The sequence below is a fragment of the Nuphar pumila genome, chromosome 6, assembly GCF_984573655.1.
Source record: "Nuphar pumila chromosome 6, dmNupPumi1.hap1.1, whole genome shotgun sequence".
In the NCBI taxonomy this organism is placed as follows: domain Eukaryota; kingdom Viridiplantae; phylum Streptophyta; class Magnoliopsida; order Nymphaeales; family Nymphaeaceae; genus Nuphar; species Nuphar pumila.
The window spans coordinates 53,045,175-53,062,388 of record NC_143254.1 but is presented as its reverse complement, the minus strand read 5'-3'; the positions used below and the strand labels follow the sequence as shown (position 1 = coordinate 53,062,388).

Below are 17,214 nucleotides of genomic sequence, written 5' to 3'. Positions count from 1 at the left end.
TAGACTTTTTTTTGTGAGGAACTCTCTGCTTGGCGCCAGCGCCCACTGCAACCACTGACCAAAATTTTCAGAGTCCTCAAAATAGTCTCTAAAGCAGGCTAAAGCCCTCAACTATGATTTACGCAAGTGCGAGAGCGCCAAACCCCAAGTTCCCAAACGAACCAAGATAAGAGTAGGAGCCCCATATTTAGCAAGAAGCAAACGAGCACAAGGGTTATCCTGTTGGTGGGCCAACCAACATTGTTTGGCGACAAGAACAATGCTCCACAGTCTGGGCGCATGAATGCTTAAACCAACCATACGTCAAGGTAAGACCACCGAACCCCAACCAATCAAGTGACGCTTACCCTTGAGTTGACACCCAGACCATAGAAAACCTATCGACAAGCGCATCAACTACTTCTCTACTCCCACAGACATCACAAACATAGACATGAAAAATTCTAAAATAGATGAAAGAACATGTCTAACTAAGGTTAGACAGCCAGCGATGGAGAGATAAGACGACTGCCACGAAAGCAATTTGTGCTTCACTTTTTGAAGCGTCGGAGCCCAAGCAACATAAGAGAGGTGCTTCACTTGTAACGACAAGCCCAGGTACATAATAGGCATGTCAGAAATAGTGCAATTAAAAATTCTTTTTTCAACTGCAAGCATATTGGCATGAACATTGAACATGGTAATAGAGCATTTGGTCTCATTTAGAGAAAACCCAGATAGGGGGGAGAAAGAACTGAATGATAAACTTGAACCTAAGCATATGCTGAACATTTGCAAGACAAAAAATGATCATATCATCAGCATGAGTAAGAATATGACCCGAGAAGTGTAAAACCTGCAAAAGATCAATGAAACACGATACCGCAGCCCGCTTAAGCAATACCACAAGACCCTCAACAACAACATTGAACAATAAAGGCGAGAGGGAGCACCCTTGTCGCAAACCCTGTCCTAGCTTGAACCGGTCCCCTCTAACACCATTGATATTTAATATGGCCTGGGCATTTGAGACCAGCTCCCGTACCCAACCAGAAAAACGATGATCAATACCAAAATTTGCTAACATTTGAAATGAGAATGGCCAATGCACAAAGTCAAAAGTTTTATGAAAGTCTAATTTAAAGACAAAGTAAGGTTAACCGCTATGCTGCAAGGAATGAACAATATCAGACGTCATGATGAATGAGTATTGGACCCTCTTATTACGGATAAAGGCAAACTGAGAATCTGAAAAAATCTGATTAGCCACCGATTTCAGCCTATTCGCCAAAACCTTGGCAAACATCCGATAGAGAGCACTCATAACTGAAATAGGGCGGAATCGTGAAATATCAGTGGCCTCATCCTCTTTCAGAATAAGCAAAATAATAACAACATGAAAATGATAAGGCAGTCTGGAGTTATGATAGAACTCATAAAATATTCTCACCACGTCTAATTTAACATCTTCACAGAACCTCCTTTGCATAGATCTTGCTTGCTCTGGCTGAATTGATCCAATTAAGACATTGCCAAAGACACCCTCCGCAGTTAACGAAGTAGAATATAAATTCTTAAAATATAGCGAAATTGCCTAATTAACGTGCTAATTAGGAAACATCCCCAATAAATAAATATATATATATATATATATATATATATATATATATATATATATATATATAGAGAGAGAGAGAGAGAGAGAGAGTGTCTGAGTGATTGGCGATGGCCGCGCTTAGTAGGCTATCTACGTCGGTTAAGCACTGTCGGTCACCCTTTAATGGAGGCTTTTATATATATATATATATATATATATATATATATATATATATATATATATATATATATAGAGAGAGAGAGAGAGAGAGAGAGAGAGAGAGAGAGAGAGAGAGAGAGTGTGTGGCGATGGCCGCGCTTAGTAGGCTATCTACGTCGGTTAAGCACTGTCGGTCACCCTTTAATGGAGGCTTCGTTTACTCTCTGGTATCCCTCCTTACTAACCACCGCCACCACCACCACCACCACCACCATGCCCATTATACGACACTTCTCAATTTGGTGGTCTCAACTCTCCATTTCACAATCGCAAGAGAACTCAATGATGGTGGTTATATCTTCATTGCTTTTCTCTTTTCTCCCCATAACAAATATCGTTTGCTTCATTCCCGCCATTTTTTTATTGTAATTTTCCTTCGAAACGAGAGGTCCGAAACTTGTACATATACTCCATCCGTTCGTGTTATAAAGATCTCTGTTTAATTTTTTTCCTTGTTCTGGTTTGCCATTTTTCCTGTTTGTTTATACCAAACACGTAAATATTTGTTTGGTTGAACATTATTTTTTGTTGTTGCTGTTCCAGTCGTCTCTTCCCAATGAGGCAGTGTATGAGAAGGAAAAATCTCGTGTCACGGTGAGTGGGTGCTTCTTTTTTCTGATTATTTCGATCGGAAATGACTTAATTTCCATTTTTTTTTGTTGTTTTCTCATACCTTCATTGCTTCATGAAAGTTGATTGCACCATGAAAAGAAAATTTGTTTTTTTTCTGTTTTAAAGGTTTTCTTGTGCGAATTCCATGGCAGTGGCCCAAGCAGCTCAATGCTCCGCTTGAGGTGGTGGATCCGGAGATTGAGGATATTATTGAGCTCGAGAAAACACGGCAGTGGAAGGTGGGCTAGGCCTGTCATTTTCCCATTATGCTGCTTGTTATTTGATTCCAATTTTGTTGTTTCTTGTTGTTGTGATGATGGTGTGTTGTAAGCACTCCAATCCTTTGAGTCCTGATATTTGAGATTACAGGGTATTGTGATAAGAACAGTCCAATCAATTTGATTTGTGGTATTTGTTGTTTGAGTTCATCGATTTGCCATGTGTCTCTGATTTAACTCTGTTTTACTCGCTATGAGTTTGCTAACTGTTTTGATTGTTAATCCTTCATCTACATAATTCATCGAAAAAAGATGCCCACTGCTTGTGGTGGATATCTTGATGCTGGTTATTGGAAATTGCTGATGGTCTTGATGCATTCGTAATTTAAAGATCTAAAGATTTCCTTTACCACTGTTGCTGTTGACAATTTTTTGCATTTCCAACTAGGATATTTGATGTGTTTTTGTTATCTAGGAATTCAATAAAACATGAAAAATGCATTTATTAATTGCAAATTCGAATAAAACAGAACAGAATATTGGGAAGCAAACCCTTAATATAAGAACCTGTTTAATTACACTAGAGAATATGCTTCATCATATATTCATGCATTCGTGGCTGAGAAATGTTTTTGCATATGCCATTATGACAATGCGTCATAGGCATTCTGTTTGGAACTCAATTTCATGATCTTGCTGCTCGTGCAGTTGATGTGAGAAAAAAGTTCCACTTTGGTTGGAGAAAGAGTTCTTACTTTTTTTTCTATTATTTTCTTTCTCTTCTTAGTCAGAATTTAACTGTGTTTTGACTTTTGAGTTTATATTTGTTTCACTAACTGAAAATAGAAAGGGTTCAAGATTTAATATTTTTTCCTTGATGATTGATGTCCTTTTATGTTGGCGTCTCTTCAGGGGTTTGAACTTATTCCATCTGAGAATTTCACTTCGGTGTCAGTCATGCAAGCAGTAGGGTCTATTATGACCAACAAGTACAGTGAAGGTTATCCTGGTGCACGTTATTATGGTGGCACTGAGTAGGAAGCCTGAAAATTTTCTTTCCTTTTTATGTTGCTTTGAAATGAGATATGTATCAAGGGATATCATACTTCTCTTTTTTTTTTCTCTATGACTTGTGCCCTGACCATATCTAGTGAAACATTCTGTTAAATATGTGAATATGACACCTTTGGTTTGGTCTGGATGTTTTACATTACTTTTCTTCTTGTAGGTATATCGGCATGGCAGAGTCATTATGTCAAAAGCGTGCTTTGGAAGCATTTAGATTGGATCCAAAAAAATGGGGAGGTTAGTTCATCTTCTATTTCACTTTATTGCTGAATAGGCCTTTGTCACTGTATTTGCAAGTTAGTTCAGTTGGGATGATCTGAATTTTCACTTAACATATCAAGTCATGCAAGCTCTACCTGCAGAGGATTGTTTCTTGCAAGTATAGGACGCATTTCCTTCACTTGTGCTCTAGAGTTTTCATATGGAAGGAATAAAGGATCATTTAAGCTTGTTTTCTTCTTTAGGCCCAAAGAATATGTTTTTTTTTCTGCAGCTATTTGGAGTACAAGTCATATATTTTAGGACCAAGTACATGAGTGTTCTTCCATTCTATGAATGCAACTTATGCAATAAGAAAATTCTTTCTTTCCTTGGCACTACGGAGTCCTGTTGAAGGATTTTGTGCAAATTTTCTGTTGGAAGAAGCAAATTAGTTTCCATTATCTTGAGAAAATATTTCCTGTTTCCTGTCTTCTTTATTAGCCAGTGTCTAACCTCAGATTGGGTCAGTGACGTCTGCCATCTAATAGTATTTTTTCTTATGCAGTAAATGTACAACCCAGAGTTACTGGAAGCTTCTTAGGTAGGTGGGAAGCTTGCTTCCCGGAAACTCGCTTCATGGGAATCTCGATTCCCCCACGCTTCTTCTATTCTTCCCACACACATGGTCTATGCTTCCTATATGCTTTTCTCATATTTCTTTTCATGTTTTCATGTATTTTTTCTCACGCTTTCACTCACTTTCCATGTACTTTCTTTAAATTAGTAACCATCATTGTTAGATTTTAACAAAAATTTAACTCTTTTACTGAAAAATCACGAAATATAAGAATGATCAATTTTATTTTAGTTTTTATTTGTTTCTTGTTCGATTCTTATTCAATTACCATATTGCTTCATTTTTTCAATATTTCGCTTTTAAATTGATGCTTCGCTTCCGCTTCCTATAAATTTTAAAATGCCTCACTTCTCGCTTCCGCTTCCTAGTTTGGCAACCTTGGTACAACCATTATCCAGATCTCCTGCCAACTTTCAAGTTTACACTGCATTACTTAAACCCCATGAAAGAGTTATGGCACTCGATCTTCCTCATGGTGGACACCTTTTACATGGTTATCAGGTGCTTAGCTTATAGGCCTTTTCTTTTCCATTCTTTTGCAATTATTTTGTCTTGTTATTAGTAAAATGTTCATGTTGTTTTGCATTATTATTCCTCAACACTATATAGTGCAGACTACGTACTTATCCTTTGAGAGTGTAAGATGGTTAGATTTAAAGCATTCTTCTTTATAATTCAGAGTGTATACGATTTGTATGCACCGTGAAGTGTTGAATTTCCCCTTAATCATATTTATTGCATCTCTCAGTGTATGTGGTGCTCAAGCGATATGCAATATTTAGATTCTTCCATATCAAATATCTGGTCAATAGAGCAAAAACTAGTTATAAGGTGAACCAATGATAACTAATGAGTAAGAGAAAAAGTTATGTTTATAAGCACCCCATAGTTCCTGGAAGTTTCTGTAGTAGTTTAAAAAACTGATGTCTCCAGTAGAAATCACTTCCTCACTTTCTGAAGATAATACTTCATGATTTGGATGATTAGTTTACCTTCTTCACATAAACAACGTTACAACAATAATTTATTATTCCTGCTTTAATTTTTTCATAAACAATAATGATTTATGATTCCTGATTTAAACTTTTCTTAATGATTTCCATGCTTCCTATATCAATTCCCAAAGTCCATTGACAATGATGATGTGGTTAAACTATTAATTAGAAGTGTGAGCAAGTTACAGGGCTTTGCATAATTTCTTGCTTAGCAATGGTTTACGGTTTCAACTTTCTTGTGCTTAAAAGTCAATTTAGCTATTAGCTTCTGCTTGGCTTTGGTCTGCGATGGGCTGTGGTAATTGATGTTTGATGTGTGTCACCGACATGAGGTTATGAACATTGCTGCAGGGCCGTGCAGAACCTACTCTCCTGTTTTTAGTGGTGGCCAGTTCACCATAAGTTTGTTCTTTTCATACGGTTGTTGTGCAAGCTCTCCTTTTCTTTTTTACTTCCACAATCAGTTAGTCTTGTTCTTCAATATTTTCACATTTGATTAAGCAGTGGATGTCTAAGCTATGTCCCTTATTACTATCTGGGAAAGAATTTTACATTTAATATATTCAAGGCATTGAATGTCTAATTCATCTGGATCCATGATTGTTCAATCCTATCAATTTTTCTTTCAATTTTTCTGAAGTTCCAGCATGGAGGAGCTACTGGTACAACATATTGTGCGTGTTCTGCATGAAAGTAGTAAGAAATGGATTTTACTCTTCGTTATTTGTATGCTTTCCATATGGCAGGTGGATAAGGTTATCTGGAAGATGAATTACTATGACATAGAATGTTTTAAGTTTTTTAAATGACTTTTTCTTTGAATATTTATAATAAATTTTGGCATATATTCATGTTGAACTACTTATAAATTTGATTTCCATTTATGTTGCACATCATGATACATTTGTTACCTTTCCAGACCGATACAAAGAAGATATCTGCTGTCTTCATATTTTTTGAAACAATACCCTATCGTCTGAACGAGGCTACTGGCCTCATTGATTATGACCAGGTACCTGATTATGGTTCTCTCTTTTAGAAGTTCTAATGAGTGATAGTGCCACTTCATATCCATGTTTTGGCAGTTGGCTCACGGCTATTCCCTGTGACATTTGAATCAGAGTGATTATGTATATCTAATCTCATTGTGGATTGAATATTTTTTGAATTCTATATTGATTAGTCACTTCATTGGAAGTTTCACTGAAGAAAATATGCATTATTGAATACCTGAATATTCTTTTTTTTTCTCAGATTGAAAAAAGTGCAGTGCTTTTCAGGCCAAAACTTATAGTTGTTGGTGCAAGTGCCTATACACGCCTTTATGATTATGAACGCATTCGAAAGGTAAAGATACTTTTTTCTGTATCTTAAACCTCATCAATGCAGCCATTATTAATATCAAATTTTTTCAAGTACATAATTTTAAGTTTGTAAAAATTTATCCACATTAAATCTTCAGGTCTGCGACAAGCAAAAGGCTATTCTACTGGCTGACATGGCACACATCAGTGGTCTGGTCACTGGAGGTGTTTGTTAAAACATATGTAATAATACCATAATACCCGATAGGGGTATTATGGTCATTTCACAAAGTACCCCATAGGGGTACTTATTTTGTTTCTTTTATTTCACCATTTTTTATTTTTCTTTTTATTTTTATTTTTGTATTTTTTGGATACCGAAAAGGGGCCCCACAATGGAGTCGTTGGGGCCCCCAACGGTCACATATGTGACCGTTGGGGGCTCCCAACGACTCTATTGGGAGCCCCTTTGGTCTCCTTTTCTTATAAATAGGGGGAACCCCCCATGTATGGTGTATTGCTCTTGAGAGCTCCTCTTCAATAATAGTGATATTATTTTTCATGTGTGTAGCCTTTTTATAAGGCCCTTTGTATATCCCTTAGTGGATTTTCTCTCTTGTGCTTGTTGCACTTGTCCGTGTGGGACATAGTGAATGCTTTAGCATTCTTGGTTTCTTCCGCTTATTTCATTACATGGTATCAGAGCCATAAGATCTACTAAAGGTAAAATCTTTGTCTCTCTCTACTTCTTTTCTTTCTCACATCTTCATTGTGTAGCTATGGAAGTCAAGATCGATCTATCATTCAAACTCAATGGAAAAAATTACATGATGTGGGCATCCGCAATGGAGAATAATCTCAAAGGCAAGAAGCTTTGGGGTTATGTAATAGGAACCGTTCCGGAACCCCAACTTAAGCTCACAAAGATGGAAGGAGATCAAGAGAAAGCACTTGAAGGCGATGCTCGTCTCAAGGCCATTGAAGATTATAATCATCAAATGGAAGATTGGGAGAGCAACCATGCAAAAATCCTAGCATGGTTTATGAATAATGTCGAACTTAAGGTATGTGCAAATATTGCAAAATTCCGCCGGGCAAATGAAGCTTGGTTTTTTATGAAGGGTATGTTTACCCAAAAGGATCTTGCAAGAGCTTATTTCTTGCAAGAAAAAGTAAGAACCACAAAACAAGGAGACATGAGCATACAAGATTACTATAGTGCTTTAAATCCTTTGTGGGATGAATTGGCTCTTTTAGAGCCTAAATGGGTATCTATGGAGGATGTGGTTCTAAGATAAAAACAAATGGAACAAGATAGATTGTTTCAATTTTTATTTGGACTTCGTCCCGAATTTGAACAAGTGAGATCCTCACTTCTCCATAGATCCACGTTTCCTCCCTTAGAAGAAGCTATTGCCGAGATTACTCAAGAAGAGACTAGGCATAGCATGGGTAAAAGCATAGAGGAAGTTCTTGCCGTATCTAAACCCGGCAATCATGTTAAAACATACAAACCACCTCATTTTGGTAAGCAAGGGAGTGGTGGAAGAAAAATGATTATATGTCACCATTGTTATGAGCCGGGACATATTAAACCCGTTTGCCCAAAGCTTAATGGAGCATTCAAGCCAAAGGTGGCTTCCGTTGAAGAATCCACCACCAAAGAAGATGACGGCAAGAACGGGGATCTCAAAGATACTCTTGGACAAATCTTCTTGGCTCTTCAACAAATTTTAAAGGTCACTTCTTCCACCTCCGGTGCCGCCATTGCCTCATCATCACCTCCCGGTACGTACTCTTGGATTTTAGATTCCAGAGCTTCTTTTCACATGACCCCTCATGAAAATGCATTAACCAATGTGCACACCAATTCAAAAATGTCTTGTGTCTCTACGGCCGATGGAACTTTTCTCAAAATAAATGGTGTTGGAACTCTTGATTCTAAAAATGTTCAAAATTTCCTTGTTCCAAAAGTTAGAATAGTTCCAAAATTAAATCTTAACCTCTTTTCCATTTCTCAAATAGCCGACCATGGATGTGAAATATCTTTCTCATCCCAAGGGTGCTTTGTGCAGGATCTCCGGTCCGGGAAGTGGATTGGGCAAGGCCATAGGAAGAGAGACCTTTATTTTATGGATAATTTAATGCTTCCAAATACCTCATTTTGTACTTATGTCCAAGACAAAAATATTGAAACTTGGCATAAAAGGCTTGGACATCCAAGTTACTCTAAAATGTATCCTTTTCCTTTTGGACACAAGTTTTGTAAAGAAAAAGATATCAATTGCAAAGATTGCATTTTTGGCAAAATGAAGTCTACTCCTTTTCCTATTAGATCCTTTATGACAACAAGACCTTTTGAATTGGTGCATTCCGATGTTTGGGGGCCATCTCCGGTTCTATCTAAAGGTGGTTATTCATATTATGTTACTTTTATTGATGATTATACTAGATATGTATGGATTTATTTTCTTAACTTTAAATCGGAAGTTTTTAACTTCTTTAAAGAATTCCATGCAAAAATTCAAAATCAATTTCAAAGTCAAATATCCATTCTTAGATCTGATTCGGGTGGAGAGTACTTATCAAATGATTTTCAATCATATCTAAAACAACATGGCATTTGTCATCAAAAATCTTGCCCAAGAACTCCTCAACAAAACGGTCTAGCGGAAAGAAAACATAGGCATATTTTGGAAACCACTAGATCCTTACTCATTTCTAAAAATATTCCTAAAAATTTTTGGGCCGAATCCGTGTTAACCTCCACCTATTTAATCAATAGGATGCCATCTTCAAAATTGAATAATATCTCTCCTTATGAAAAACTTTTTAATATGACACCCGACTACAATCGTCTTCGGATTTTTGGGTGTAAATGCTTTGTTCTTTTACATAAAAGAGATAAATTGTCACCTAAAGCAATAGAATGTGTTTTTTTAGGATATGGTGAAAATCAAAAAGGCTATAGATGCTTTGATCATAAAAACAATAAGTTATTTGTCTCCAAAGATGTAACCTTTTTAGAAGATGAAAATGGATTTGACATATTGGAAAAATCAAATGAAATTGATTATATGTTTATCAATGATCTTTTAGAAGATTCAAATGATGACTCTTTTAGTCATCCGGAAATTTTAGAAAATACTCATGATTCTCATGATAATGATGTATCACCAACTAATGGTGACAATCTTCAAGTATACACTCGGCGTGAGGAAGCCCAACCTATTAGTGCTTTAGAGAAATTCTTGCGGCTTAATGAACCCCTAGAAGAAACCTCCCTTAGGCGTTCTTCTAGAGAATCAATTCCACCTAATAGGTTTGTCTCATATGAAACTCTTTCACCTAAATATAGAGCTTGTCTAATAGCCTTGCATTCTTTCTATGAACCCTCCCATTATAATCAAGCAAAAAGTATACCTCATTGGGTTGAAGCAATGAAAGTTGAACTAGATGCTTTAAATAAAGCTAAAACTTGGGAAATAGTTCACCTTCCTCCAAATAAGAAAGCTATAGGATGTCGATGGGTCTACAAAGTCAAAACAAAAAGTGATGGTTCCCTAGAGCGTTATAAAGCTAGATTAGTTGCTAAGGGATACTCACAAGAATATGGCATCGATTATGAGGAAACTTTTGCTCTCATGGCTCGCATGACAAGCGTTAGAACTTTAATTGCGGTAGCATCATCTAAGAAATGACCTATATTCCAATTAGATGTTAAAAATGCCTTTCTTAATGGTCAGTTGAATGAAGAAGTATATATGGACCCTCCGCCGGGAATCAGTGTTAACCAAGGTCAAACCCTTCGGTTATTAAAAGCCTTATATGGTCTTAAACAAGCCCCTAAGGCTTGGTATGATAGATTTAGTGCTATCATGTTACAATTGGGATTTCGCTCCTGTTATACTGACACTACTCTTTTTGTTAAACATGCAGGTAATAGTATCATCATCCTTCTGCTTTATGTTGATGATATGATCATCACTGGCAATGATGAAAGCGGTATTCTTAAAGTTAAAAATATGTTAAAACATAATTTTGATATGTCTGATCTGGGTTTTCTCAGGTACTTTCTTGGTATAGAAGTTGCATACTCTCCTCGAGGGTATATATTGTCACAGATGAAGCTTGCTGCAGACATATGTTCCAAATCTGGGATTTCAGATGATAAAAAGGTGGAAACTCCCGAGGTTATCAATGCTAAACTACGACTGGAGGATGGAGTTCTGCTGGATGATCCTACGCCCTACAGGCAACTCATAGGCTCCCTCACCTATCTGACTATCACCAGGCCCGATATTGCTCATGCTGTGCACTCTGCAAGCCAATTTCAGCATGCTCCTACATCTGTGCATATGAGTGTTGTGCTCTGGATCATTCGATATATTAAAAATACTTTGACTAAAGGGCTATTCCTATCCTCACTCTCTTCCTTAGATTTACTAGCTTATACTGATGCTGACTGGGGAGGAAACCCAAATGATCGAATCTCAACTACTGGTTTTTGTGTGTTCCTAGGAGATTCGCTAATTGCTTGGAGGTGCAAGAAACAGCAGAAAGTCTCATTGTCTTCTACTGAAGCAGAATACAGGGCTATGGCAACTACTACAATGGAGCTGGTGTGGCTTCGAAGTCTTCTTCAAGATATGGGAGTCGAAATTACCGGGGCTTCAAAGCTTTGTTGCGATAACAAAAGTGCCATCTACATTGCCAGCAACCACACTTTCCATGAGAGGACGAAACATATTGAAATGGACTGTCATTATGTACGTGATGAATATCTTCGTGGGACAGTAACACTGCCATATGTCACTTCAGAATATCAACTTGCTGATTTCTTCACCAAAGCCCTGCCTGCTCCTCGCTTCTTGTTCCTCCTTGGCAAACTTTCGGTCATTCCCCCGTAAAGTTTGAGGGGGGGTGTTAAAACATATGTAATAATACCATAATACCCGATAGGGGTATTATGGTCATTTCACAAAGTACCCCATAGGGGTACTTATTTTGTTTCTTTTATTTCACCATTTTTTATTTTTATTTTTATTTTTATTTTTATTTTTGTATTTTTTGGATACCGAAAAGGGGCCCCACAATGGAGTCATTGGGGGCTCCCAACAACTCTATTGGGAGCCCCTTTGGTCTCCTTTTCTTATAAATAGGGAGAACCCCCCATGTATGGTGTATTGCTCTTGAGAGCTCCTCTTCAATAATAGTGATATTATTTTTCATGTGTGTAGCCTTTTTATAAGGCCCTTTGTATATCCCTTAGTGGATTTTCTCTCTTGTGCTTGTTGCACTTGTCGGTGTGGGACATAGTGAATGCTTTAGCATTCTTGGTTTCTTCCGCTTATTTCATTACAGTGTTATCCCATCTCCCTTTGACTATGCAGATATAGTGACCACAACAACACACAAGTGACTTCGTGGGCCACGTGGTGCCATGATTTTTTTCAGGAAGGGAGTTAAAGAGGTTAATAAACAAGGACAGGAGGTGAACGATACATCTGGCTTTGCTTGTTTTTTGCCTTTATGTAGTTTCTACAATTGTATTTAGGGATGCACAACGAGTCGAGTTAGCTCGGGCTCACCAGGCTCGGTACACATAAACGAGCCGTGCTTGAACAGCCAGTCTAGCATGAATAAGCTCGGTAAGCCCAATTAAGCTCGGCTCACATAGGTATATAAAGAAATTAGATTTTATATATGTATTATTTTGTTCATAATATAGTTATAAAGAAAGGTCTTACCTTAATCGATAGGTTGTTGGTCTTTCCTGGAAGTGGTGTGAGTTCAAATCCCACTGTAGCCCCTTCTTTCAAAAAGGCTTTTGAAACAATTTTCAAAACTCGGCTCCAGGTGTTCATCCCTAATTGTATTTTAACCTTATACCTTTTGATAAGTGACCATAATGGTTTAATCATGTCTTGTAGAGCTCATTTTTTGTTTTCATGTAATTCTTTTCATGAAGGTGTTGTATGATTTTGAACAGAAAATCAATGCATCAGTCTTTCCTGGACTTCAAGGTGGTCCACATAATCATACTATTGCTGGCATAGCAGTTGCCCTCAAACAGGTTCATATGATTGTTCATTGAGAATCTCCATTTTTTTTGTTGGGTTATAGCATAAGAAACTCTATCTTTTTTTTTCTTAATCTTGTTAGCTACTACAAAGTATATGGGAACTACTTTGTTTCATTGCACATGTTTATATGGTTTGTCATAAGAATTCATTTCTTTGATTTAGATATATATTAAATCTTGGTTTTCTTCTGGTGCATCTTGTTTTTCATCGTTGTTGTTGCATATGCATATTGTGAAGTTTTTGAGTTATTTCTTTAAAATAAGGTTTTAAGTTACCAAACATGCATGGTTGAATAAGATGGCTGCTTAAGCTGTGCCATCTTAACCAGTCTCCGGTTCGAATCCTATTGGGGCTATTTCCCACCATGACTGTTAAAAAGGAATACTCAAATTCATGTGATGTTCGTTCTCCCTGAGATGAAATTATGGCCTTATGCTATGTCACACAGACTCTTCTAATAGGGCACCACACCCGCATCGCACCTGCACCCAGGCAGGTGCGACACTTGGACACAACTTCTTTTGTGTTAGGTGAAGTCAACCACACAGGTCCATTTCTATCCAAAAGTAGATTCAGTTAACCCTAATCAAGTTCATTTATATATATATATATATATATATATATATATATATATATATATATATATATATATATATATATATATGCACACAGATACACGTAGTGTTAACTTAAAACTATTAAAATTTATCTCTCTCTCTCTCTCTATATATATATACATATAGTTCCCGCACCTACATTTCATCTTAACCAAGGGGTCTCAGGTTCGAATCCTATTGGGGCTATTCCCCACCATGACTGTTAAAAAGGAATACTCAAATTCATGTAAATTCCGACCCTATGCTATGTCACACAGACTCCTCTAATAGGGCACCGCACCCGCATCACACTTGCACCCAGGCGGGTGCGACACTTGGACACAGCTTCCTTTGTGTTAGGTGAAGTCAACCACACTGAGTTCCATTTCTATCCAAAAGTAGATTCAGTTAACCCTAATTAAGTTTATTTTTATCTATATTATATATATAGATGAATAGATGCATACAAATACACGTAGTGTTAACTTAAAACTGTTCAACCCTGAGAGAGTCAGTACATAAATAGACATTACAACATAAAGGTGAATTCAGTATGCACCATTGCAAGAGTCCATACTGCATCCCTATAAAAAGAAACACCTAACATATTTCAAAACTATACCTAGAGGTGCATCATCCATTGAAGGCCAAGGATTACTAAATTAATGCTTATACCTCTGTTTTTTCCATCTGTCTACACAAACCTAGGGATTCCTATTCTCTTTCGCTACAAATTCAGGTAATTCATTGTTTGATTCGTCCAATTCAATTTTGAGCGGTTGATTCTGTTGGATATCCGAAAGAAACAAGCTAGTCTATTTTGAACTAGTTGTAGACAACGAGATTGGGGCCCCTCCTCCTAATCCCTAATCTGGAAAGTTGGCTTGCAGCGGAAGCCTCTTCTGATCATGGGCTTCCGCCATCGCCACCCGGGAAAAGGCAGAGGCGCCAAGGCGTCGAAACGAGTTTCATGATCAGGCATTCGTTTCATGCCCTTTCCTATGTATGAAAGACGCTAGTTTTTGTAGGAAAGAGGGCCTCTTTTTTGAGGAGCTGAAACAAACGGCCCTATGAGAAGTATGTGGAGAGGCCCACAATGAACGCAAAAGAGCTTTTTTCCATCAAAGTGGGGTCACACCTCCCCATATGGAGAAGCACTTTTTTGCCTGAGCGGCCCTTTAGCGGGAAAGTGGCCTCCCGTGAGTGGGAGCATAACAAACGCCCCCACCCGATTCAAAGATGGAAGGGAGCGCCTTTTTTCAGGTTTATATATATATATATATATATATATATATATATATATATATATATATATATATATATCCCCTTTCGTCGGACTATAGTCGGACATCTTTTTTTTCTTGAGCTTTAGTGACGATTTTGAATCACCCCTAAAAACGTTATTTTGCACAAATTGTTTTTCACCGCTGATCACGTGTAAGCCGAATTTTGGGTCAGACAAGATGGATATATATATATATATATATATATATATATATATATATATATATATAGAGAGAGAGAGAGAGAGAGAGAGAGAGAGAGATGAAAACCTATCCACCAAAAAACATGCTTAACTCACCAGAAAGTTTTTGCAACTTCCGGCTAATTCCCATGGAATCCAGGCAAGCCAAGTACTTTGGGCATATTACTCGTCAAGATCTTTACAACTATGATCTCAGGTCAACGGTCGGAGATACTTCATGATGTGCCTACCCAGGACAACGTTTTCACAACTTTCGGCAAAGATTCCAACGAGTCAAGTGCTTTTGGACATACTACACGGCAAGATCTTTCCAATGGTGGTCTTGTATTAGAGATACCTCATGACGCGATTTGTTTTATCATGCTCAAGTAACCTATAGTGACACATCAACTATCATCAGCATCCCTACCTCACCATGATCCCAGAACCTTTGGGTGCTATTCCAATCAACCTGCAGACACTACGACAAACCCATGTGAAATGATGCATTTTATCACAGGTGGGTGAGTAGCTTTGACATGTTTTGTTGTGAACATGTTTTCACACACACACACACACACACATATATATATATATATATGATAGGGTGCTCTCGGAGCACCTACTCTCACCTAATAGAAGCATTAGATTTTTAAATTTCTTGATTTTTTTTTATTGATCAGACCCTATAGATATTATAGATATGATCTATAATTATTATTTAGTATAAAACAAATATTGGATCATGTAATTATATAATACATGTAGGTTTTTTAAGACCTTTAAAATTCAATGGCTCACAATCTATCAAAATTTAATGGCTTAAAAATCCTATTTTATCTCCAAAAAATATGATCCAAAGATTGTTTAAAGATTCGTCGGGTCAACCCGGTGACTCGGTTGACTCGACTCAGATTGCCCAGTGACTAAGTAAAAAACGAGTACAAAATCATTTTGAACAAAATCATGTCGAGTCATGGACGAGTCAACCAAGTCATGGGGTGAGTCAGTCGAGTCATGGGCAAGTCATGCATATATATATTCATATATAATATATTATATATATAATAACATATATTATATGAAATATAATATAAATATTATATATATATATTATATATATATATATCATATATAAATATATGATTATACATATATTAATAAAATTATATGTTAAATACATTATAAAAACATCATATAATGTATATTATATTAGACAGGGCAAATATAATATTCTTGTTTTGTATTTAAGTTTGGATCCGGATCCAAACTATTTGTGTGTATCATGTCCAGCATATAATGGACTTGTAAATACCCGTAACTTATCAGGGTCATTGTAAAGACCATGTATTAGGTTTTGCCTATATATTAAAGGAAGAGGTCACAGTTTTTCTTTATGAAAAACCGTGACTCGTTGCAGCCTCACTCTCTCTTCCTCTTTTTAGTTTTTTTATTGTAGGTTTTGGAGAAAACTAATATGGTATCAGAGCACGTCTGATCCGAGGGCTGAATTTTTTTTCTACACAGGTACATCCATATTAGTTCTTTTCTTTTCGTATTTTCTCTCAAATCTCCTTTTTGCAACTGGTTCTTACTCAAATGTGCCTTGTCTTCCTCTGTTCATCATTACTCATCGTTTCTGAAAGATCTTTCTTCCTCTCAAATCTCCTTTCTGCAACTGGTTCTTGCTTTTGCGCCAAATTTGATTGCTGAAACTGATTTGGGTCTGGGCCAAATCAGTTTTCACGATATTCTTGTTCATCAAATCAGTTGATCTCTGGAACTGATTTGGATTTGCTGATTTGGATTTGTGCCAAATTAGTTTTCATGATTTCCCTATTTCCAACGATATTCCCATTTGAGTTTTTATCGGTTGCCCCATATCTGTACATCAGATGTGTGCAATATATATAAAGGAAGGAATCTTAGTTTCTTTGATGAAATCAGATTAGATCTGATAATCTGAGTATCAGATCTGACTCTTCACGTTCACAATGAATACTCATCCCTTTACTAGTTTTAAAAAAAAATATTATTTGTTGCATTGTGATCTGTGAAAATTTGTTGCATCCTGATCTGTAAAATTTATATACTAATTGCACACGCCAATAATATTTTTCTTGTTCTAAGTCTTGGATTCTTCTTCTCAATCTTTTCTCTCATCCAACTTTCTTGGTCAACTCATTTCTAAAAAAACTTACCAATTCCAATTTCTTGATCTGGAAAGGATAAATTCT

General features: G+C 36.8%; 1 pseudogene; it reads left to right on the top strand.

Annotated features, from left to right (window-relative positions):
- The first annotated feature begins 1,884 nt into the window (after positions 1 to 1,884).
- Positions 1,885 to 12,927, top strand: LOC149834860 (serine hydroxymethyltransferase, mitochondrial-like; annotated as a pseudogene).
- The last annotated feature ends 4,287 nt before the right edge of the window (positions 12,928 to 17,214 follow it).